Raw genomic sequence first — 23,685 nt, forward strand, 5'->3', positions numbered from 1 at the left:
CCAGTACGACGGTGTTGGAAAAAGGTGCCTTTGGTGGTCAGGAGCACAACAGCTCTGGTGAGGTGTTATTTAAGTGTGTTCTTACATCTGAGTTTCCTCATAGCAGTATGTAGCTGAGGGGGTCCAGGTTTCCCAGGTAAGATTGATGTTTTTTCTCCTACCAAGCACCAGCTCAGTATACAAAGCTCTGTTAATAACACCCAAGCGTGTAGATGTTAAACTGAAACTGCTTTTAAACCTATTTGTTGTTACGAAAATAGCTTAATACACCATCTTCACAGGGTAAAAATTCACATGGAAGGACAAAAAAACCCAGAAGCGCTTCCTGAGCTTCAGTTTACCAACAGCACCATCGGATTTAGATCCTGGCCTGGCAGCCAGGATGCAGGGTCTGTAAGCATTGCTGCGATGTGCAAGTGCCAAGGCAGGTTTCTGGCCTGCCCTGAATAAAATACCTTTTTTTTTTAATACAAACAGCGTGCCAGGTACGCTGTAATGCCAATGTGCCAGCTCAATAGAGGATGTCAAACAACAGAGGCGTTTATCCTAATTTCTGGCATGAAAACACTTTTAACAGCATTCTTTTCATGAAGAAAACCCTCTCTATCTTCTCCAATGCTCCAGGATCTGCTGCAGCTGCAGCAGCCGCGCTGGTACAACCCACATCTTTGCCAAATCTTTTCAATAATTGTGCTTTACCTCGGCAATGTTGAGGTCACTCCTCTTCCTCCTCCAGCTGAGCAAGCAGCTCGCTGGCTCTGCCACACCGCAGGTGCGGAAGCGAAAGCTGGGAACACAGGAGTCAAACTCTCAGTGCTCACAAAGCCACCAGGGCAGAGGGCTGACACAGAGGCACCCCGGATCCGCTCTCCCTCCCCGCTGCGAGGCTCGCAGCAGCCCCAACCCGAAGCACACACAATGCTTCGCATGGTGATGTCACCGCTGATTCTGAGTCCCCACGTGAGGATCTGCTTCACCACTCTCAACGTTGGTGTTGGTTTTTGATTTTTGTTTTTTTTTTTTTTTTCTTTTAAACATTCTCAGCTTATGGGAAACCATCAGGTAAACCACAGATCGCTAGGGAAGAAGGCCCACACGAGGGAAGTCCGTGCTTTTCTTCCAGGCAGTGGCACGTGCTTTAACACGCCGCGTTCGACAAAGCAGCTCTCCCCGTTTTGCTCAGTGGCAACAGGCACGACTGCAACGCACACAGGTGTAGGCAGCACCTGCAGGTCCCAAACCCTTAACCCGTTTTTAGAGAGCACCAATTTTTTAAGTAGTGCTTTTCCCTTAATCCATGACCCCTTCTTTCCTTTATTTCTATCGGGTGGCTCTCCTCCATTTTCCTCCTCAGTGTCTGAGCAGACACTGGGAATCGTTTCCGGAGGAAGGGCACGGCTGAAGCTCCTCCATCTACTCTCCGAGAAAAGAGAGTATGTTAAAGAATACATCTTTCCTTTCTTTTCCCTTTTTTAAATACAATTTCTGAAATCAACGCTGCGGCCTGGCAGCAAATACCTACGGGACTAAAGGTGATTCCTCATCCTCACTGTAACGTTGTAGTTAACCTCCCAACGAACCCATCTCCCCAGGAAGCGGCCATTTGAGATGGGAAGGGGCAGAGCAAGAGGAAGCTCTCCTTAGCCTAGCTCTTCCCCCAACACCACCTCGCCACCCAGCACCAAATTCAACTCACCTGCTCCGCCCGATCACTCGAACGGGCGTCCGACGCTGGCACACGCTGCAGCGGTGGTTCTGACGTGCCTTAAATCACCTCTCCGCAGAATATCTCGGGTCTGTACGCTCAAATAACGCAGTATTTGAGAAATAACGCCCAGAGCTCACACTCTGAGTGCAGCCCAACAGCACCGAAGCACCGGTAGGCTAAACATTCCAAACCTGGCAACAAGGCTGACCCAAGCAACAGCACGGAACCCTTCTGCACCTTCAGCGTGGACATCAGCGTAAGGAAACACAGACCTCCTCGATCCAAATTTTAAGCGAGAAACGCAAAAGGTCACCCAACCGGCTTGTTTTCAGCAAGCTAAAGGAGAAATTAAGGCGACAACCGGGTGCATCCAGAGTTAGTCAGATCCTGAAGGCAGTTCCTTGGGGGAACGGAGGAGCAACGCGCCAGATGAGGGCTGCCTTACAGCACACCCCTTAGAGGCACTGCTACGGAAGGAAGGCAGAAGGTTGGAACTCGAAAGAACTCGCAAGGCGCCCGTTAAGGGGGAAATCTTTCATTTTTTTCTCAGCAGAACCTCCCCTCTCCCTCCCCCCTCGCCCCCCCCATGAAGGCAGCCCGGGGACTCTTTGCTTCCTTAGGGAGAGGGCAGGGACGGGGCAGGGTGGTGGGACAGATGGCCAGAGGGTCAGATGCACGGACAGACAGACAGCCGGACAGAGGGCCCAGCAAGGCCTGACGAAGGGTTCAGGAGCGGGAGGGAAGGGCAGGGCGAGGGGAAGGGCGGCCCCGGGCCTGACAGGAGACCTTGGGCCTAACACCGGGCAGCGGCTCCGCGTCTCACAGGGCCCAGAAGGGGCTGGTACAGGGGGAGGGAACACCCCAGCCCCCAGCCCTGCCTCCAGGCCCTGCGCCCTTCACCCCCCCCCCTCCCCTAAGGGCACCCCGACCCACAGGGCCCGCGACACGGCCTGCTCCCCCTCAGGGCAGCAGAGGGGAGCCCGGCCGGGCAGGAGGCCTTTCCCCTGCCCCCCGCTGGTCTATGAAGGGCTCTAGTTACCGGCGAGCAGGGATTTTTACTGATACTGGCCGGACAACAAAGACTACTTATTAGAGAAGTACAATTCTTTTTTTTCCTTGTGATAACTTTTCTTGACCAAAAAACACGATTGTGAATGAGGGAAAATGAAAGATGTAACATGGGAACGTGCGGATACTCACGATGATGCAGCCTTCTATCCGCATGTTCGCTGCGCTGCTGGGATAGCAGCTGCGGGAGCCTGGCAGCAGAGGGCAGTGAAGCCAAGCAGCTGGGATCCGTCTCTGGGGAAGGGGGCACTGAGAAAGCGCTTGCAAACGGGGCACAAGCCCTCAGCCTCTGGAGGCGGCGCCTGTCAGGCGTGAAGGAAAGGGATCCCTTCTGGGAAGATGCTGTGGGCTTGCTGAGGCTCGAAGAACAGACGGTGCTGGCTGCTACCAGCGTGCTGCAGCAGCGGCAAGACAGAGCCGTGGTGGTTTTCCTCAGCTGGGCAGCTGAGCTCCAGCACAAGCGCTCTCTCCCTGCCCCTCCTCCAATGCCAAGGGGAGAAAAGAGGCTGGCAAGGGCTCAAGGGCTGCCAGAAGGACAGGGAGATCACTCCACAAGGAGCGTCACGGGCAAAGCAGGCTCAGCACAGCCTGTTCCAGTCCAGCCCGGGGCCTGCTCCTGCGGGGGCTCTCCACAGGCCGCGGCCTCCTCCAGGCCACAGCCACCTGCTCCACCGGGGGCTCCTCCACCCGCAGGGGGGCTGCAGCGTGGAGATCTGCTCCACGGGGGACCCATGGGCTGCAGGGGGACAGCCTGCTCCACCAGGGGCAGCCTGCTCCACCAGGGGCCTCTCCCTGCACAGGCCGCAGGGGAACTGCTGCTGTGAGCCTGGAGCACCTCCTGCCTCCTGCTGCACGGACCTTGGGGACTGCACAGAGCTTTCTCACTCCTCCCTGAGCCAGACGCTGCTGGGCAGCAGCTTTTGTTCCCTTTCTTAGATGCAAGATCTTCTTAAATTCAGTCCAGCCAAGTAGGAAAAGTAAATGTGGACAGCTGTATCTTGGCAAAGAAGATAGTAGGGAGCAAGGAGGTTCAGCAGTCAAGGTGGAAGGTGATGCCATGAGGCTTACAGGCTAGTAATGTTCTAGTGAAACCCAGCCTTCCTAAAGAAACCTGCCTGACTACTTGATGTGAATAACAGACTCTGTTCAGCTCTTTCCTAACATAGAAACGGTGCTGACTGCTTCTTCAGAGTAACAGAAGTTCGTGATACTACTGAAGTAGTTGTGGTTCAGATGTAGATCTGATTTCTCGTAAGCACACTGAATTCACAACTGTTGATCCTCCAGAGGAGGCTTTGCAATTGAACACCTGGAGAATAGGTAAATTTCCCGCTGTTGTTCTCCTCTCCTCTTGTTTTGTTTTGTTTTGTTTTGTTTTGTTTTGTTTTGTTTTGTTCCTAGTAGCATAGGCTTAAGACTCTGAAGAAACAGGCTGCTTTTTTTCATTTCCAGCACTGGCTGTTTCTCCTGAGCCCCGCCTTCTATTTTTGCAGTCATAGGATATGTGGATGTAAATTCGTGGAGAGAGGTAGAAAACTCTTTCAACTGGTGTTTTTTCGGCTATGTGGGGAGAACAAATAGAGTGGCTTTGAATATTCTGGCTCTTATTCAGAGCAGCATGTGGAGGGAGACAGATGCGTTTGCTTTTTTAGTGCAATGGCTTCAGAAGCAAGAGGGGAAAAAGCACTTTCTCTGGGAGCTGAAGAAGGTGTCCTAATCACAGGAGAGGTTTCTAAATGGCATATCTTTGCGAGGGTTCCTGTAGTTCGGAGGTTTTTGTTTGTTTGTTCGACGTTGGAAGGTTTTACTCTTAATATTCATGTCCTTCAGCAGAAGTGAGAAATGTGATTTTATTTTGTGCAGTGTCGTGGACCCTCCGAAATCTCCTGGGAATGATGAATACCTCGCCCAGTACCAATGTGATGACCGTGGAGACAAGGAGAAACCAAGAAGATCAAAACAACGTGACCTCATTTCAAAAGAAACCGTTTTGTCCGGCAAAGAGTCTTGTGAGCCTGGTGAGAAATTGCGGCAAACTTCCTCTCTCAAGTCTGACGCTGAATGTAGCTCTAAAAACCTTTCCTCCTCAGCTGTTACAGAGAGATGCCAAGATACAAAGGACAAGACTAAAACCACTGAGAAAGAGCATTACGAATGCAAGAGGGAACATGCTCCTAGTGAAGAGAAGGAGAGTCAAAAAGCAGGTCCTTCCAGCAAGAGAAGGGTAAAGTTGAATACAAAGAATACAAACTTGAGCTCCTGATTGGCTTCATGCTGAACTCTGTGCTGTTCTTGTCCTAATCTTGGTCTCTCCATAGATAATATGGTTTAAATCCAAATAGAATCGTGCGATGAGGAAGATCTCACTGCAACAAATTCAACATCTAAAATCAAAGTTGACATTTTCCGTGATTTTCTTCCTGAGCAGAAGTGTGCAGTACTCCTTTTATATTAACGTAGAGATTATTTCAAACAGTCTTGAAGTGCTTGATGACTTAACAGTCTGCAGATTTATTATCAAATCAAAAAAACCCCGACTTGGTAGACTATTTTTTTCCCAGTTTTGAATGACCACTAGGAAGAAGGTTATTCCGGCATCAAAAAAGTCATGTGGAATGTATCAAAATTTACTGAACCAGTAAGTAAAACTTATATTTTTCTATTAGTTCCATTGTTTCAACTCTTCAGACGCTTATGGATGGCATAGATAACAGAGGGGAGATCGTGGTAATCGGAGCTACCAACAGACTGGATTCTATAGATCCTGCTTTACGAAGACCAGGACGCTTTGGCAGACAGTTCCTCTTCAACTTGCCAAATTAAGAGGTGAGAACTTAAATTCAACGTTAGTGCTACCATGGCAAAGTCCAACTTTATAGGAAAAAAAAATAATTGACAACTTGAACAAAAGAGTGACACGTGGAGACACTGCGTTGTTCCATGGAGGGCAAATCTGGTACTGGATATATATGGTCAGGATGATACCACCAAGTAGTTAGTTCTATAATCAAACCTTTAATTCCCAAAGTTGTACCTGTTTGCTTAATTATTTAGTCCACTTGGGCGCTTTCATCATGAAGTTGTGTTTTTGGTCTCAATCCTTCACTTATGAGTGAATAGGGGATGTGTTTGCATTTGATTGTGCCCCGGATCAGTGGTAGTAGTTTGAGTCATAATTCTTTTCTTCTTTATAGTAATTGTAGCAATTGGAAGCATTGTGCCAGAAGTGCTTTCTGTGAATTTACTGGCTGGAAAGCAAATGTGATGAAGTAATGAGACTGTCCCAATGAAAGCTTGCTAAGTTTTAGAGAAGTTTTTTGGACAGCAAAGAAATGTTTCTGGATAAATTTTTCATTACAGTATTTTCCTCTGGGTCCTTAGGTCTCGTAGTTTGGAAACTTGTTATTGAAGCTATAAATGCCTTTTCTTTCACTGTAGGTTCCTAGAAAAAGTTCAGTATAACAAATAAGAACTATTCAATTTCCTGGTTGACAATGCAGAGTGTATATTAAATAACTGTAAAATACTTGAAAGTTGAGCAAGTAAGAAAAGTGTATTAGTAGATGAGGGGTTTTGAGGGAGGACTGTTTTTTTTGTCTGTTTGTTTGCCTTTTGGTTTGTTTGTTTCTTGTTGGTATTTTTAAGGAAAACTTGGGACAAGCTAAAATGCAATGATTTTGCTTCAGGGTTGGAAAAGAAATTTTCAAGATTCATACTTGTGACTGGACCCCTCAGCCACCGGACATGTTGCTTGATGAACTAGCTGAGAAATGCATTGGTAAGACTGAAACAGAAACGGATTCTTGCTTGTGACCAAGTTGTAAAGAACCTTAGCTTGTACCAGGCAGTACCCATGCTCTTGTGCCTTGCTGCACAACTAGTCAACGAGGCAGCTGGCACGCCTTCATAGCAATCTGAGTGAGATGCTTTCATCTATTTACTCTTTGTTATCGTTCCTCTTGTTGTCTGAGAACATTAAATGGTTCTGGGGCATCTTCCTCAAGAGTATAGTTTTTGATGAGGAGTCTGCTTCAGCTGCATAAGCGCAGGATATCAGGCAGTGAGCAACATGAAACACCCCTGCAGAGCGGTAGCACTTTGAATTCCCTGTTAAGCTGTTTGGTTTTGGCATTACAAATTCTTTAAATGTTGCATGTTGTAAACCTGGGCCTTGACCGATGTAACGTTTGATTTTTGTTTGTTAGGATACTGTGGTGCAGATATCAAATCCCTCTGTACTGAAGCTGCGCTGTGCTCTCTACGCCGATGCTATCCTCAGATTTATGCAAGTAGGGAGAAGTTGCTACTAGACGTTAATTCTATTAAAATAAAAGCAAAGGACTTTTTCATGGCTATGAAGAAGGTTGTTCCAGCTTCAAACCGGATCAAGGCTTCACCCGTATAAGCACTATCACCCATTTTCAAGCCACTTTTTAAAAGATCAGTAGAGAATATTTTACAAGTTGTGCAGAAGATCTTCCCGCATGCACAGCTTGCGCTAAAGAAGGACCGACAGCAAGGTATAACCACAGCATCCACTTCTTTATAATTCTGCTAAAGCAAAAACTTGCGGTTTGTGCAATCAACTTAAACCTTTCAGACATAATGGTGGTAGAATTTTATTATTTCCATGTGCATGTCTTTTTTTTGGGCAAGTCTGGAATACAACGCATAGGTTTTATTGTGGATTCGAAACTGAAATGCCAAATGGAAGCTCTGAATGACTCAAAACACAGTAAAGGACGATGCGTTCTCTACTGAAGCATCCTGCTTCTGACGGCAGCTAAGATAATTAGCATTTGTAGAGGTTGACTTGAGGTTTGAAGTATAAGGCACCTATTTTTCTTTAAAAAATCAAAACTCAGATCTTTGGAGGGGAAGCATTTCTAGGTCAATGTTTCTAATTCCTTTCTGAAGAATGTCAGGACCAGGATACAAGTATAACTGGTCTAAGCTAAATATTGTTTTAGCTATCATCATTTTTAACCAGTCTCCTAATTTAAATGTTTGTGGATCGTACTATACACGTGAGATCAATTAGCATTGATATTTACTAGATGAATGGAATTCTGTGGCCATCACATCCTTTATCCCCATGCTTTCATTGTGGGAACCTCCTCCAGAAAGAAATGGTCTTGTTTGTTTTTGTTTTATTTTAGCTATTTAGCAACTGCAGAAATTGTTCGTAATCTCCTTTATTCTAAGGGGGAGAAAAAAATCACCAAGAGTAGCGTACCTTATACGTACACATCAGTGGGACTTAGTACAGCTTTGTAGGGCCTTGTTCCATCTCCTTAGATCTGTGGTGGGCTGAACTCTAGGAAATAGCTTTCAGTGTGTGCTCTCAAATGAAGAAAGGGTTTTGGCACTGATTTAGAAGCTGTATTAATGGAAGAGAAAGAGACAAAGGCTATTCAGGAAAGTTAACAAACCTCTTTTGCCTTTCAGACCATTTCAATCCTATTTTACAAGATGATATGTTTGACAGTGATGACGATGCATCCTTGGTTTCTGGAGATGAATTAAAAGATGGAATGCCTAACGGACCAGAGAAAAATTGCCTCTGTTTCAGCAGGTAAAGAAAGATAGATCCCTGTTACGTTTAAATTCTCAGGTCTGCTGAGCCTTTGTAAACAGTTCCAGCTGTTAAAAGTGCGAGGGGTGGTAGACGAAGGGGCAACATCAAGTTTGTGTGTTGAAGGGGTGCTTGGTATTCACAAGAAGAAAGGGTGGAGGGACTAAAGTTGTAATGAAGTTGCTCTGAATGACCAAATTGAAAAGCCCAGGCTTCTCTTCGTAAGCCAAAGTGATCCGTAGACTACCAGAACACGTTGACTTAATCCATGGCATTCTTTGAAAGACTCAAGACCACATAAATGTGCAGTCTGTCCTTTTAGCTAAAAATACCCCAGCTTTATGGGTTTGTGTTGCCACCTTTTGCCCTTCTGTTTTCCAGGATTGTTAAACCAGTAGTGAATTATGTAGCAGAAAGAAAACTGAGAAAGGGCTTGTTAAAACACCTTGAGAGAAAATTGAATGGTGTCTTTATTTGTTAAGCCACCGAGTTGTGTTAATCTTGTGATATTTTAGTATGGAAGTCATGCAAGCCCACAGTTGGAAAGTTAGATCATGTTGTCACAGCTGGATCAGTTATTTTTCTCAGTTTCTATTGCTGTGCTGTCCAGAAGATTTTCTGTCCTCTAGAGCAAGGCTAAGTCTCTAGCATCTTTGATTTAAGCCAGCAGAGGTACAGCCTGATTGTAGTGGGGAAACAAATGCTCCTCACCAATTTATTTTTAAATAAAAATAAATTTATAATAAAGTAAATAATAAATATATAATAAATAATAAATTTATAATAAAGTAAAGCAAGATTGCAGGGATATTAATTTGCAGTCTTGGTTTAGTAAAGAATAGGAAACACAAGGGAAGAAGGTGAAACAATTGGAATGACTGAATAACTTAACTGGAAATCTTACATGTATTTAATGTACCGCTGCCATTTGGATTATTTGGGGAGGGAAAAGAAAGTCTATAGGAAAATTACTTGGAACATCTGTGTGTCTATTCAGCACCTCATTTATAAACTTGTTTTCTTAACTCCTGTTCTAGGAGTGCTTTCTGTGAACCAACATCATGCCAGCCCCGTCTGCTAATAGTAAAAAAGAAGGGTACGGCCAGGTTTCTTACGTGGCACCCGCGGTGTTGCACGCTTTGGAGAAATTTCCCGTTCACACCCTGGACCTTTCTGTTCTGCTTACAAACGTTGCATCGCCAGAAGAAATCTGTGGACAGGTACCTTTTTTCTTTTTCTTCTCATCGGATTCACTGACTGTATGTAAAGGATCAATGGAGTTGCAAGTAAGGTGAGCAAAATTCATTGGTAATGGAGGTGGCCTTGTTTTAATGTGCTGGGATGTTTGCTTCTGTCTGAAAATGCCCTTTTCTTTTAGACAGCACCACAAACAATCTGGATGTTGTACATGTCGACATTTTCCATACCCAGTTTTACAGTGAGGCTGTTGCTAGCAGCTCAGGAAGCTGGGCGGTGTTGCTAATAAACATCTCTTTGTGGAAAGAAATGCTGCTCATGTCACTGGGATCCAGAAAGTAGTTCTCATTGCCTCCTAAGACTGTGTGCTCCCAGTAGATGGCTCTGTATCAGACTGCATGTCGGCTACTTTTTGTAGCCTTCTTCTAAATTATATTAGTAAGGCAACCAAGGTTTGGGGCTTCTGTTTATTTTGTTTTCGCACGGACATACACAACTTGTGCTGTTGCAGTATGTGCAATAAAAGCATTAACATTCAGAAAACACTTCATTTGCACGGTGATGTGGTTTTAACTAGAAAAAATGAACAGATTTGGTGTTTTTACTTTTAGGCAGGAAATCCATTTTCTTGTTTGGCATCACTACCTTAAAATATTTTTACCTTTAGTGGAAACATTTGAGAGCCATACAAGTAAGGACAGACATGTTACACGACTGAATACTGATGTGTCCCTTAAGAGGGACATTTCCTTTCTTTGTTATGCGATGATTGTGGCTGTGGCCATATAGTTACGGTGTCTAGCCACTGCCTGAATATATCCTTCCCATCTTCTGACTAGAGTTCTCCGAATACTGATAATCTGAAAGGGTGCACAGAGAAATTCCTTATGTGAAAGGATGCTTGCCACTCTGTTCACGCAGTTTCATTTCATGGGGCAGTCAGATGGCTATGTAGCTATGTATTAAGAGGTTCTTGTACGTGTTTTAGTTTTCTTACCCAAGCTTTCCTTTTCACTAGCTGATCCGAAATGCTCAGAAGACAGCACCAAGCACAATTTATGTCCCAGATATCCATTTATGGTGGGACAACGCTGGACCTGCCTTGAAACTTACTTTTCTAACTCTACTACGTAACATTCCAGCATTTTCGCCAGTTTTGCTGCTTGCTCCGTCTGATGTACGTCACTCAGATCTCCCAGAAGAGGTATTTGTCAATACTTTTCTTACTATTTCTTCAGTGTCTTGTAATTTATATATGCTTTCAGCATCAAAATGCTGTGCTTTCTTAAATGCATGCTGTTATTACTCAGGCACCCTAACAAATCACTTAAAATTTGCTTAGAGAAAAAGAATACTGTGAAAGCATCTGCTTCAGGTTTTTTCTGAATCAAGCAAGTGACTTTCACCCCCTTCTCACACATGCAAATAATAAATTAATACAATAATTCTGGTGGCTACAAAGTGGTTCAGTCAAGAATATGAAGTGCTTGAAATGACAAGAGGATGTTCTTACTGAAGAGATTTCTTCTGACAGTCTGCCATTCCATGCTATGTTGGGTAAACTGCTAATAATGCAATTTAGTAGAGAATTGAAACACTTTGATTAAAAAAATAAATAAATAAATCAGTTTCTTTCTTCATATAGGCCAAAGCTTTCCAAGCTGGAAAGCTGAGTTCCAATTTCTGCTAAAGTAACTTTGGAATCGAATTCTAGTTGTAATCCTAAATAAAGTGTAGTAAAAGTACGTGCAGAACTTCATTGACTTCTGAGAGTTTACATTAAGGGAAGGTGCCCAAAACAGGACCACGCTGTTGTCATTGTGATGATTTGGTCTCAGTCATTGGGGGAAGAGAACGGGTCTTACCTAGACGTGTTTATTATCAACTGCTTTGAAAGTGCTTGAGTTCCCACAGAAGTTTTTGTACAGGCTGTAAATTCCTTCTAAAATAAGTAGTGAAATTCCTTACCTACCTTTTAATACTAGAACTTGAAAATGGAGGAAGACGTAGAGGTACTAGCTACTTCAGACACCTTTTGGGAGAGAAATAAAAACTCAGCAAAAAGCCCTCACTTGTCTGCTGAAGCCTTTCTCTTCCCTCTATAGCCATAAAGGTTCTAAGTAAGGGCTGCAGCAAGGCAAGTAAATACAAAGGAGGCGCTGTTGGATGTGGTGAAAGCCATTACTTTATCAGTGTAGCGTACAATCCCTTCACCGAGCATTAATTCTATAGGTGATTCTTAAAGGTGATATTTGAATTTGCCGTGCCAGCCTGTGAAAATGTAGCCTTTTAAGGCCAGGAAGATAACTTTTTTCAGTTTGTGTTCTTCAGGTTATTATTAATTTGAAAAGGTACTCGTCTTTTTGGAATAGAAGATGAGTTTTTTGTGGCCTTAAATCTGAAATGTCTCTCGTCCTTCTGCTTTAGATCCAAAAATTATTTAATAAGGAATTTGGAGAAGTGTGCAATATTGAGTTGCCTGGTAGGGCAGAGAGAGCATCTTTTTTTGAGGACCTAATTCTAAATGAAGTGGCTAAGCCTCCTGTAAAGAAAAGAGGTGAGGAGGATATGAGAAGTACATCTAAAACTTTCCTATCGAAGTTACTAGCTCTTTGGGCTTTGCTTTGGTGGTCATTTTCTGTCAGTAATTTGTCATATGCTTGTATTTGAGTACTGTAAATTGGCTAATTTTTCCTGATGAATTGAAGTTGATTGGACATTGGAAGTCGTGCCTGTAGCACCACCAGCTGAGCCTCAGAAGCCACAAGAGTGATCCCCACAAAAGTAGGGATGTTGGAGGAGGAAGAGGAGGATACCTTGCGTGACCTTAGAATTTTCTTGAGGGACGTTACTCACAGACTTGCCACTGACAGACATTTCAGGGAATTTGCAAAGCCCGTTGACCCACAGAAGGTAAAGTAGTGCTGATCTGTGTGTGTCTGTAACTTCTCAGTGTTCGTATTTCTCAGCGTTTTGGGTGAGGTTCAACTTTGTTTTTAGGGCTGCACTGTAAGGATTTTGCAAGAAGCAGAGGCAGTGCTTTTACTTCTGCTGACTCTCAAATGTCTCTTATGGGATTATTCGCTGAAAGCCCTGGTTTCATTCTAAAAAGCCAGTCCAAATGCCAACACAGTTTGCTCGTGAAAAGGCTTTGATATGTAGGCGTGTCACAGCACTGAAAAGCACAGAGATCTTTCCTTATAATGACAAACAGTATTTACAGGACTACTTTAATGAAGTCTGAAGCCCTTTCTTGGACTGTCAGTTCCTGTGGGAACAGGAATAAGAGCAGCAGTTTGTAAAAATAAGTTTTGAGATCCTGTTCTCTGTTTCATCTGGAACTCCTCAATAGGAATCAACCATAAGTGCAGTGTGTTTTCTTTTTCCTCCAATTGGCTGCTTAGATGCCTTTTTCTCCTTAATTTATGAGATAAGCCTAAACTAGGGGCGTATATTTCAAAGACAGATGTAACTTGAATATACCTGCGGATCAGCAAAGTCCTCTTCTTGTGGGCATCCACTGGCTTTTCTTCCCCTTTTCTCCTAGGTTCTTGAGCTGTGAAAAATCTAGACAGATACATATGTCCTCATCTGAACTGGTCATTAGTCTCCTCTTCTGGTCTGAGGGAAGAAATGAGCACCTCAGGGCCCAGTTATCTCATTCTAAAGTAGATGCCTGCAATAGGTACTTCACAGGTGCAATTCATGCACCTTTTCCTCAATGTCGACAACGAAGAGAATGCCGGATGGCTTGCTCAGCTTTCACTGTTGTGATTTTCTGAAGCAAAGTGAAATGAATCTCCCACCCTCAGTGTTTCTTCTCTACCATGCACGTGCTTCTGACCTCCCTACTTCTTGTTGTCCTCTCCTAGCCGCTCTAATGAAAAATGAAAGAGCCCTTCCATTTTTGAGAAGCAAACTGGTTAATTTCAGCGTCTTCTGATGCATCGCAAATGTTCAGGGTTTTTAGGAAGTCGTTTATTTAAAGTTTTCAGAATAATTTTAGTAGACAGTGTGCAAGGTTATGAAAACCTCTGAATGCTTGTATTTGATCTGCAGGTACCTGACTATGCCACAAGGATTAAAGAGCCGATGGATCTTTCAACAGTTCTGACTCAAATTGACTCGTGCCAGTACCTCGCTGCAGGAGACTAGCTGAAGGACATCAATCTAATCTGTAACAATGCCTTAGAGTACTACCCGGATCAAAGATCTACAGGTGAGGATGTGCTTTTTAGCCCTAGTTTAAAAAATCTGTCAAACGTATAGATGGAGAAATGCTGTGTGCGGACAATAGACTTCGGATGGATTAGATGATTTTGGACGTCCAGACTGTAAATATTTTATCATTTTGCTACTTGGGCATGGAATTGTGATATAAGTGTTCCCAAGGAACTAGTGCTTTTGTTTTAATTAACTTCGATGTTATGCTGAAAATATTCACTGAGAGAACCTTTCGGAACCAACCTATGAAGAAAGCAATTTTTTTCTGTGATCAAAACAGTTTCATTGGTTGGTAGACAACATTCAGTTAAAGTCTGTAAAATTTCAGATCGTCACAGCGCCTATGTTTTGGAAGGCACTGCATATTCAATGGTGAGGAACGAAACGGATACAGAGTTTGGACGACTTTGTGAACAAATTAAAGAATCTCGTGAGAAAAGAGGTACGTGCTTTAACGCTAAGGATTTGAAGACTTGTCTCTGCATTTGTAACTAAAAATGCACGACGAAGATCTTTGGTATCTATTCTTTCTTGCAAGGTCACACCTCTGCAGCGTGGCTCCATGCGACAGCTCCAAGTCACCACAGCAGAACCCTGCTACTGAAGACGAGAAACCAGATGAAGAGAGTAATGAAAATGAGGAGGTGCCAGCGGCACCTGTAGATGCCAGTACACCCATTTCTAATGGCAAGTTGCATTTTATTCAGCTGCTCTTGTCGTTCATACCTTCTCTGTTCTTGAGGCGCAACAGGTGTCTCTGATGCCTGGCTCTTTATGGCAGAGGTATTTTGTTTTCAAATTGACTTCCAAATGGGAGAGAGAAATCCAGAGGTCATTCATTCAATATAGTGATGAATTAAAGTTCAAAGAAAGTTGGTTCATTTGATGTACTCTTACTGGAACTTCATTTTGTAAACAGAACGACCCCCCACTCAAGGATATCACAGCTTCCCTCCTGTACTAAAAATGATAGTACTCACCCTTGTAGGAGCAGCAATGTGAAGAAGGTCAAGGGCAGTAAGAAGGGTTCAAAGCTTTGATATAACAAGCCTTACACTTTTTTTGACAGAGCTCCTAATAAGCATCTTTAGCAAGGTCTGGAGATGGGAGAAAAACTCAAACTAGATTTTAATTCTAGGATGTATAATGTCAAGCTTGACTGTTCCTCTGAACAGTCAATTGAATTTAATTTTTTTTAATTTAAATTAATTAGTTTAGTTTTTTTAATTTAAATTCAATTGAATTTAAAGTTTTGAATTTAAATTCCAATTGAATTTATTGAAAAAAATTCCAATTGAATTTAAAGTTTTTGTTGTTGTTTTTCACGAAACACTAAGTTTATGTGAAAGGTTTTGCTGCAATATCTTTTTGCCAAGGATATTAAGCTTAAGTTATCCACAAGAAAATGGTGGGGAGAGGGAAGCTTTAGTTTTGAAAGCTTTTTTTTTTTTTTTTTTTTTTTTCTCTCCAGGTTTTTCTTGAGCACAGCAGCGTTTCAGTGTCTGCCTGCCATTAGTTGCCCCACTACCAAGTCAGGAGGGTCAATTAAACTTGCGTGAGGCAGAATTTCTTTATCTGAATCTACGTGGTTCACATAAATATATTCTTGTTTCCTTCTTTCCCTAGGATTATTCTTCTCCCAGTATTGAATGTTTCAACGGACACCGTTTAAGATCAATGAGCAAAAGCATCCTGCGGTGTTCAGTCTCCAGCTTTGAAGAAAGTATGGCGATACTGAGGGGAAATGTCAAGAGAAGATGCTTTTCAAGGTACTGTATTTCTGTATGTTCAATCTCTGTTCGATTTGTAGATTGAAAAGCAAGAGAGAAAGCATGTGCAGTGAGTTGTGGCCTGATAAACCTCCGGCTAAAATCAGCAGAGGCCTGTGAGCATGCTGATGGCGTACCACTACCTTAAAACTAGAGTCCCTCTTCTCAGTGAAAGTCTCCCGCTTTTCTAAAAAAAACTGTTTTTTTTTTTTCCCAACCCCTTTGAGGTGTTCTTGTGGTTTAGCCCGGCCGGCAGCTAAACACCACACAGCCCTTCTGCAACCCTCCCACCTCCCTCTCTGGAACGGGGGAGAGAAATGGGAAAGTGAAGCCCACGAGTTGAGATAAAGACAGTTTATTAAGACAGGAAAATAATAATGATGATGATGATGATGATGATAGTACTGCTACTAGTAATGTGTACAAAACAAGTGATGTACAATGCAGTTGCTCACTACCCGCTGACCAGTGCCCAGCGTAACCCCTAGCAGCCCGGCTGCCCCGCCCTATCCATGGTGCAGCGTGTTGCCATAAGGCATAGAATTCTTTGGCCAGTTGGGGTCGGCCATCCTGAGTCTGTCCCCTCGCAGCTGTTGCTGTGCGCCGATTCTGATCGCCAGTAGGACAGTGAGACACCGAAAGGTCCTTGGCTTGTTGTAAGTACTGCTCTGCAGCAATTGAAACATCGGGGTGGTATCAGCACTCTTCTAAACATCCTTTCACACATTCTAAGCCAAAACATAGCAACCTACCCGCTACTAGGAGGAGAACTAACTCTGTCCTAACTGAAACCAGGACATGTATCTTTTCCACTTGGGTGCTATTGCTCATAATTTTGAGAATTCAACACGAGCAAGCTAGGAAATGTGGGTACATACAGAACCGCGTGTATATGGCACGCAACAGACTTGGGATGTGGATCCTGCGTGAGGCCTACAGGCTTCTCTTTGTATACCATGGAGCACTGGCTTGTAAACATGGTGAAATTTCCCATCCTTGATGGGTCTAATACAACAAGTCTTTTCTCCCTTCTCTGCCGTGTCCTCTTTCTTAATGTAGGCAGTTGAGAAAGCCAAAATTGGAACGAAAAAAAGAATATAACACAGGTAAGTGGCTGTAAGTCCCTGGGATACCTATTTACGCTGGTTACTGAAGAGGATGGCACTTGGTCACTCCATGGCTTTCATTTGGCCCCAAAGCCTTCTGTAGTCATCTGAATTCACTCCTCAGTGACTTTTCTGTGAAGAGAGGTAGGTGCAAATAGGAGATTTTATGAATTCCTTGGGGAGGGAGCAGTGTGAATTGCAGCTTGGTAGGCACAAAGCAAACTGTTCTAATTGTGCAAAGTAAATCGATACTTGATAAGTTCAAACTTAGTTTTATAGCTGGCAAGCACAAAAGTAAACCTTAGCTGTGATCCTACCAGCACAGTGGTGTAGCTCTTCCCTTCCCCTTGTCCTCTTGGCTCTTTTAATGACAGTGCAAGCAACCAACCTGTGCCAAAGGGTGCTGTATGGCAAACAATGGGCAGGCTTTTTTCTAAAAAGCACGAGTTTGAGTTATCTGGTGTTTGGGTGTTTCTCTTGAAATGATTCTTCCCTCCTTGAGCTGTTAGATCCTAATGCAGGAAATGGAAGTGCTGCATGCATAAACAGAGTAATCAAACATACACCTCTTAGGAAGAGGCTTGCAATGTCCTAGTGTTTGTTTTGAGCACTGTTAGATACAGTTTGACATGAATGGAGTGAAAACACCTTAGAGAAAGGTGTTGATTGTTCTCACTTTTCCAAGACAGAAATAAGTGGAGTAGATTTCCCTCCTGCATGGAACAAAAGTTGCACGTTTGTTTTTGTCTGGCTAGCTTTCAGTCTCTTTAAAAATTTCCCCACAGGTCCCAGTTTTAAGTAGACAGTTTAAACGTGCAGAGCGATAAAGAAGTGGAATGCAGTGGTTGTGACAACAACTTCTGATCTGAAATGTAAAGAAAAATCAATCCACTTCAGGGTGCCTTTTTTGTTTGTCTGTTTACATTTTACAAGAGCAACGGTGAAATAAGGAGAATCCCATCTTCACTGTTTCAAAATCCTTTGTTTCTGCGTTTCAGTCACCAGAACATTGAGGAGCAGAGCTGGTGCAAAAACTGTGAGACGAGTCCACGGAGAAAACAGGGACTTGGAGCTGCGCCGCAGCTGTAGAGTCGGACACAGTCAGTACTCGACTACTAACTCATCCATTCTATTTGACAAACTTATGACAAAGTAAGTCATCTTTTCTTGCAGACCTCTTAGAATGATCTTTCTTAGCAAGCCTTTGCACTATGGCATGATGTTGGCCTCGACTTGCTCTTTATTTTGACAGCAAAGAGTTATGGCTGCTCCTGGCATTTCCTTCATGTTTACAGGGAGACACCGTTACCTGGCTAGATAAACAGATTTTCTTGAAGGTGCTATTTCAGCATATAAGAATTGATTTAAAAAACAACAACAACAACAAAAGTGCTTCATGGCTTACTAGTTTTGTAATCTCACATTTCTCCAGGAATACTTGATTTGCTGCATTTCACCATTACACTCGTCAGCACCGCTGATTCTGGTTTATCACTATTTGCATTGCAAATATCCTTGTCCAAAGCTTAAACTGATGTATGCACTGCTTGAAAACAAAACCTGAAGTTGCAGAGCAGAAGACTCAAGTCATTATGTTAGCAGCTGTGTAACCATACTGCTTTCCAAGCATAAGATGTCCAGCTTATTTTGTTTCTATGAAGAGTTTAAATGGCTCCCGTTAAGCAAAGATGTCCCCACACTGATACTTACTATTAAGCAAGGATTCCACCTCCTTTGGCTGAGGTCTGCTCCCTTACTCATATTCGAACATTCATCCAAGTAGCCTGCAATTCCACACTCTCGGTGGAAAGTCCATAGAATAGAAAAGGTTCCTCCAGTCTCTTCCTCAGCCTTTTTTTTTTGAAGCATGCAATAAAGCAAAACATTCACAGGCTGCCCTTCCATGCAAAACAAGGCAAATTAGTAAGACAGGAGCCACAAAACTGATTGTCCTTTAAAGTTAAAATGAGATTTGAAATAGATCAAGTTAGCAAGTGTTGTAAGTCTGTAGCTAAGTCTGGTTTTGCCAATGCAGCACAATTCCCTATCACGTAGCCAGAGCTGCTTCTGTAGCTCCAAGAAGCAAAACTGCTTTGAACAAATACTGTGTCATCAAAGCATTCGTTGGCTCAGTAGGCACGGCTCAGGTTCAACAAGTTTGTGAAAAAATGAGTACTAACAGAAGCAGCAGGGTCCAAAGAAACACTTTATGTCCCCACTGCGAAATGAGGGGCTTTACCTTGAGTGTTATGCACACTGTCAATAGAAAAGCACTGTAACAGAATCTGCCACGGCAGTCTGCATGTTACTGAAAGACCATCGGAGTAGGACTGCAGCAAGATCGTTCCGAAGTTACAAAAAAACCATGGGGGTGGGAGTTTAGTTGCGTTAGATAACACAATCTTAGATAAAGATTTTGGTCTTAACGTAAAAGTAAGGATGTCTACTGATCTCTTCAACTCCAACAACTGAAGCCCAAGTCTGAAAAATCGCCTTTAAGAATGCAAAGAAAATATTTAACTCTTCTGTATGTTCATACTTTGCTATCAAGCAAAGGAATGAATGCTGATGCCTTAACTATGTAGGGCTGTAGCTTACAGAGAGACTACACCTTCCTGTTTTTTTCCCTTTAAAAATGTTAAATGCACGTGAAATTATTTGGGGGTGTTTTCACATGCAAAGCCTAATGCAGTGCATGCAAGCCCTGTCATCTTCTTCCTCTAGTAGTGTCGCGTTAAGGGGTGTAGCCAATTGACCGTCATGGGTCCCGTCGGATTCAGGGTGCTGAACTATCACGGTCACGGATTCACCAACAACGCAGTACGGCCTCGCTCTAGTCGCGTTCAAGGAGAACTCTCACAGCTAGGAAGAATGCAATTAAGTGCAATTTCTTACGGCGACAGGTACACAGGTTCTTTGGATTGTCAGTGATAAATTCACTGTCTGCAAAAGCAAGCTAGCATGCATGAAATGCACAGGCACACAGCCTAGGTATTAAGACATTAAAAAGCATCAAAACTCTAGAGATTTCTAAGATTCCACAGAGACGCCTGGTATAAGCAAGCGTTCAGATCTTACCCCACGGCGTCCCAATGGAGTGGGGGTGGGGGAGTGAGAGGCTCAGCCTGTCGAGTGATGTCAGAAGGAATCCTTCCTGATAGTATCTTCCCTAACATCCCCTTTCTCTTAAACCAATTGGTATTATTTTCTATCTTTAAGGTGGAGCTTGAGTGACTCTAGTCGTGCATATCTTGGTTGTGCTTGGTAGAAATGATCTCACTTGCGTTTAAAGGTACAGACTGTGAGAAATTCCGAGGGCGTGCTCAGTGAGGGGTGGTTGCACCTTGGAGGCGGGGTGCTTTTGGAATGGAGGTGTGCTTATGATGCCTAGTCGCTTAAGGCAATTACTCCACAAGTAGTAACTTAGTGTTGATTTAACTACAGCATATCTAAAACATAAGAAGGATGTTAGTAAGGAAGAAGCTGATGAAACCAGTCCTTAAATCTTACTACTTATTGTGCGTGAGCAGACTGGCGTGAGTTTTAGCTATACTGGCAAATATCAAACCACACCTGTGTCGTCCCAGAGCTGGGAAAAAAAAAAAAAACAAAAAAAAAAACAAGGAAATGTTGAAGCAAATAGGGAGGCCTGTAGCTTGTGCAGTCTTCTAGCTGAGAAAATAAAGAAGGAGAGAGACAGGTAGCCTTGAGCTAGCAGAAGCAAGGAAGAGAAGGGCTAAAAGGGAAAAAACAGGAAGGAGAACACGAGCTCCAGACTGACCTATAGTAACCTTTTTCTCATTAAGGGTCATTAGCACATTAAAAATCACACCTGTCAAAATGCTAATCTATGCTAATGTGGGATTCGGTGTGTGTGTCCCCTCTCCTGTTCCCCCTCCCCCCCGGTATTCCTCTGTAATGCACAAGCTCAGTGGAGATAAGTTAGGTGAGCTGTAATAACCAATCCAAAGGAGCCAAAGAGAGAGTTTTCACAAGTTTCCTGTGTATAAATGATGACGATTCCAGTCAGAGGTGTGCTTGCTTTGCGAAAGATGGCCAAGTACCTGACTCTGCAGAGTTCTATAAGTAATTATATAATTAAAAGACCTTTGTGTGCATTCCGACTCTGGGTGCTTATTGGCGTGGTGCACTCTGCACGAACCTGCGGACAACATCTGTACTCAATGTCATGCCTACAGACAACCCTTTACTGTTGGGACCTGCATATTTTTCTGTGCATTCAACACAACCCCTTTGGCACAACTAGTTAACCACATAGCTGCCAGTCCACCACTCAGTTGCACTTGTGAAGAGGAAAAGCTATTTCCATCTACTGGAGGAGCACATCCTCTAAATGCAAGCTTCACTCAGCTGGTCATTTACTGCAGGACAAGATTTGAAAAGTGTTGTTGAGTTCTGGGTTTCCTGCTTACAGGAAAAATTAAGTGCTAGATCGCCCTCTACTCCGCTTTGTCTGCTGCATTTAATGGAGATTAAACTGATTTCGTTTGCTCCTCCGTTTATGGACAATGAGCTGAAGGAACAGGTACAGCACATTAGCCTGGAATGCCTTCCCTCCCAACCAAAGTAAACTGGATCTGTAACTAACACAAGCAGAAGCAAGGCTTCCGTGTTTTCAGCTGAATAAAGTTCCAACAAAATCATCCTCTGGGATTTGAAGCTTACTTCACATGACACGCCAATGACTCTTTTCCCTCTATTGTAAAGCGGATCCCTGCTGTTAGTTGCTCTAGAAGCAAAAGAATCATCGTTTTGGTTAACAAATAGCCGCTTCTGCAAATGAGAAGTGTTGTGTTCTCTCTTCCCTTTGAATGACTCCACACTTCTCATCAGCTACTGGATTGCTGACCTAGAATCAGAGAACATCCCAAGGTGGAAAGGACTCCCAATAATCACCAAGTCCAACTCGTGGCTCCACACAGGACCACCCCAAAGTGAGACCCAATGTCTGAGAGCATTGTTCAACACTTGTTGACCTCCGTCAGGCTCGGTGCCATGAGCAGTGCCCTGGGCAGCTGTCTCAGTAGCCAGCCACCCCCTCAGCGCAGCACCTGAGGCGCACGGGGCTCGGCGGGGCGGCCCGGGAGGGGAGGACGGCGGGGCGAAGTGGCAGCTCCCTCAGAGCCGTCTCCCCGCCGCCTCGGCCGCATGTCGGGGCTTTTTTGTGTCGGGGCTTTTTCGTGTCGCGCCCTCAGGCTCTCGCCGTGGGTGAGATGCTGCTCCCCAGTGCGGACCCCTTGCACGCGGGGCCTGCCCGCGGTGGCGGTGGGAGGGAAACCCCAACCCCAAAGCCCTCCCGGCAGGGAGAGCTCGGGGTGAGGGCCGATCCGGCACCGACAGTAAACACACGCCGGAGGAAACGCTCTGGTTTTAGCCGTGAGCAGCGCGGCCAGGTTCAAAAGGCATCACGCTGGAGCTCGGAGTTTGGCGGCGTTCCGAGGCCGTTGTGGCGGTTGTGGAGACGGCCCTGGCTGAGGTGGCTGCTGCTGACGCTGCTGTCCCCTCTGTCCCTGCTGTTGCCGCTGTTGCCTCTGTTCCCGGACCTTGGAGACCCCCGGCGGCTCCCTGTGCCAGGCCCTGTGGCCCCGGGGAGCTGCCCGCCGCCTCGTCGGCCAGCCCGGCAGCAATCCTGCCAGCACAGAATAGCCCACTGTGTTTCAGGGTAAAGTGACGATTAATTTCTATTTCCTGGCCTGGGTGCTGCTTTCTTCTTTAAGGAAGCTTCAAGGTTAAAGGTTCAACTCAGTTATGTCAGGGTTCAACTCCGTTTCGTGAAGGGGCTCTTGTACGAAAGCTTAAGCTGGGATTGACTCTCTGCTAAGCGGAGGCCAAACATGGACCTACTGAGAAGCAGGTCCTAAGTGATAACATTTTCTAAAGAGACTGCTAAACACATCTGAAGAGTGCTGCTGCAGAACTCTGAATGGGGGGATAGCAACTGTCTTAACTGATCTGGAATCTTGAATTTACTTTTCAATGGACAAGAGGTGTGTCTCTCAAGGCAAACAAAGAGAGGAGTAACACCCGATACTCATGTCAACATAAATTTATGCTCAGAGCGTAGGTGTAGGAACAGCATCGGTATGTATATGGAACATCGGGAGAGGAAGCTCTATCGGTATTTACAGTTTTTCTACTACCTTGTCAGAGAGACGTCATCTCCAAATGAGAAATGGATGTATTTTGAAAAAGTGGTGGTGGATCGGATTTCTTCTTTCTAGTGTTAATATTTGCTTTTGAATCGTACTTAATACCTGGTAACACCTCAATCAGTTGTCAAAAATAAACTTAAAAATGTGTAAGGCTTATCTCATTGGTCAGTATAAAGATCAAGGTCTTCCCTTCCCTTCCCTTCCCTTCCCTTCCCTTCCCTTCCCTTCCCTTCCCTTCCCTTCCCTTCCCTTCCCTTCCCTTCCCTTCCCTTCCCTTCCCTTCCCTTCCCTTCCCTTCCCTTCCCTTCCCTTCCCTTCCCTTCCCTTCCCTTCCCTTCCCTTCCCTTCCCTTCCCTTCCCTTCCCTTCCCTTTCTCCCCAGTATTGTTTTTCTGTTCTCCTTCTCACTGCAGTCTTGATTTTGTTTCTTGTCCCTTAAGTATGTTTTCAATGTGTTGCTGAAACATTTTCCCTTTCAATCCTAAAAAAGGAGCTGTCACTGGTGAAGATCGGAGCTTATCCCTGAGCCCAGGAGCTGTCACCTTAGTCTTCCAATCGGACAAGGACGACTTCATTTCTCATGTAAATGCATTTGTCAGGTTTGCGTATTGTTTTTTCAGGAATGGAAAGTGTGTATAGAATGGATTTAAAATCAATTTTAAATGTAAAACGTCAAGGCAAAAAAAGTTCTAATTACAACCTCTGCACACAATTTGCCAGCTGTGGGACTAGGAGTTTTCTTATTTACTGTGTTTTGTTTAACGTGTCTGAAGTTTAATGGATAGCAATCAAGGCGTGCTAGAAATCTGAAAGCACTTTATGCTTTGTTCTCTCCGTCATTTTGGTATAACAAACTAGCTTATGTT

The 23,685-nt window shown here is 44.1% G+C and overlaps 1 pseudogene across 1 annotated transcript in view; it reads left to right on the forward strand.

Moving 5' to 3' along the window:
- Positions 1–2,363: 2,363 nt before the first annotated feature.
- Positions 2,364–23,685, forward strand: part of LOC309891231 (ATPase family AAA domain-containing protein 2-like) — a 36,374-nt pseudogene continuing 15,052 nt past the window's right edge. Inside the window, exons 1-4 of the transcript in view lie at positions 2,364–2,374; positions 5,443–5,602; positions 6,463–6,554; positions 6,982–7,220. The product of the transcript in view is annotated as an ATPase family AAA domain-containing protein 2-like (transcript). The remainder of the gene's footprint in view (positions 2,375–5,442; positions 5,603–6,462; positions 6,555–6,981; positions 7,221–23,685) is intronic.

This window comes from Aythya marila (genome assembly GCF_965140915.1).
Source record: "Aythya marila genome assembly, contig: HAP1_HAP1_SCAFFOLD_173, whole genome shotgun sequence".
NCBI classification, from domain to species: domain Eukaryota; kingdom Metazoa; phylum Chordata; class Aves; order Anseriformes; family Anatidae; genus Aythya; species Aythya marila.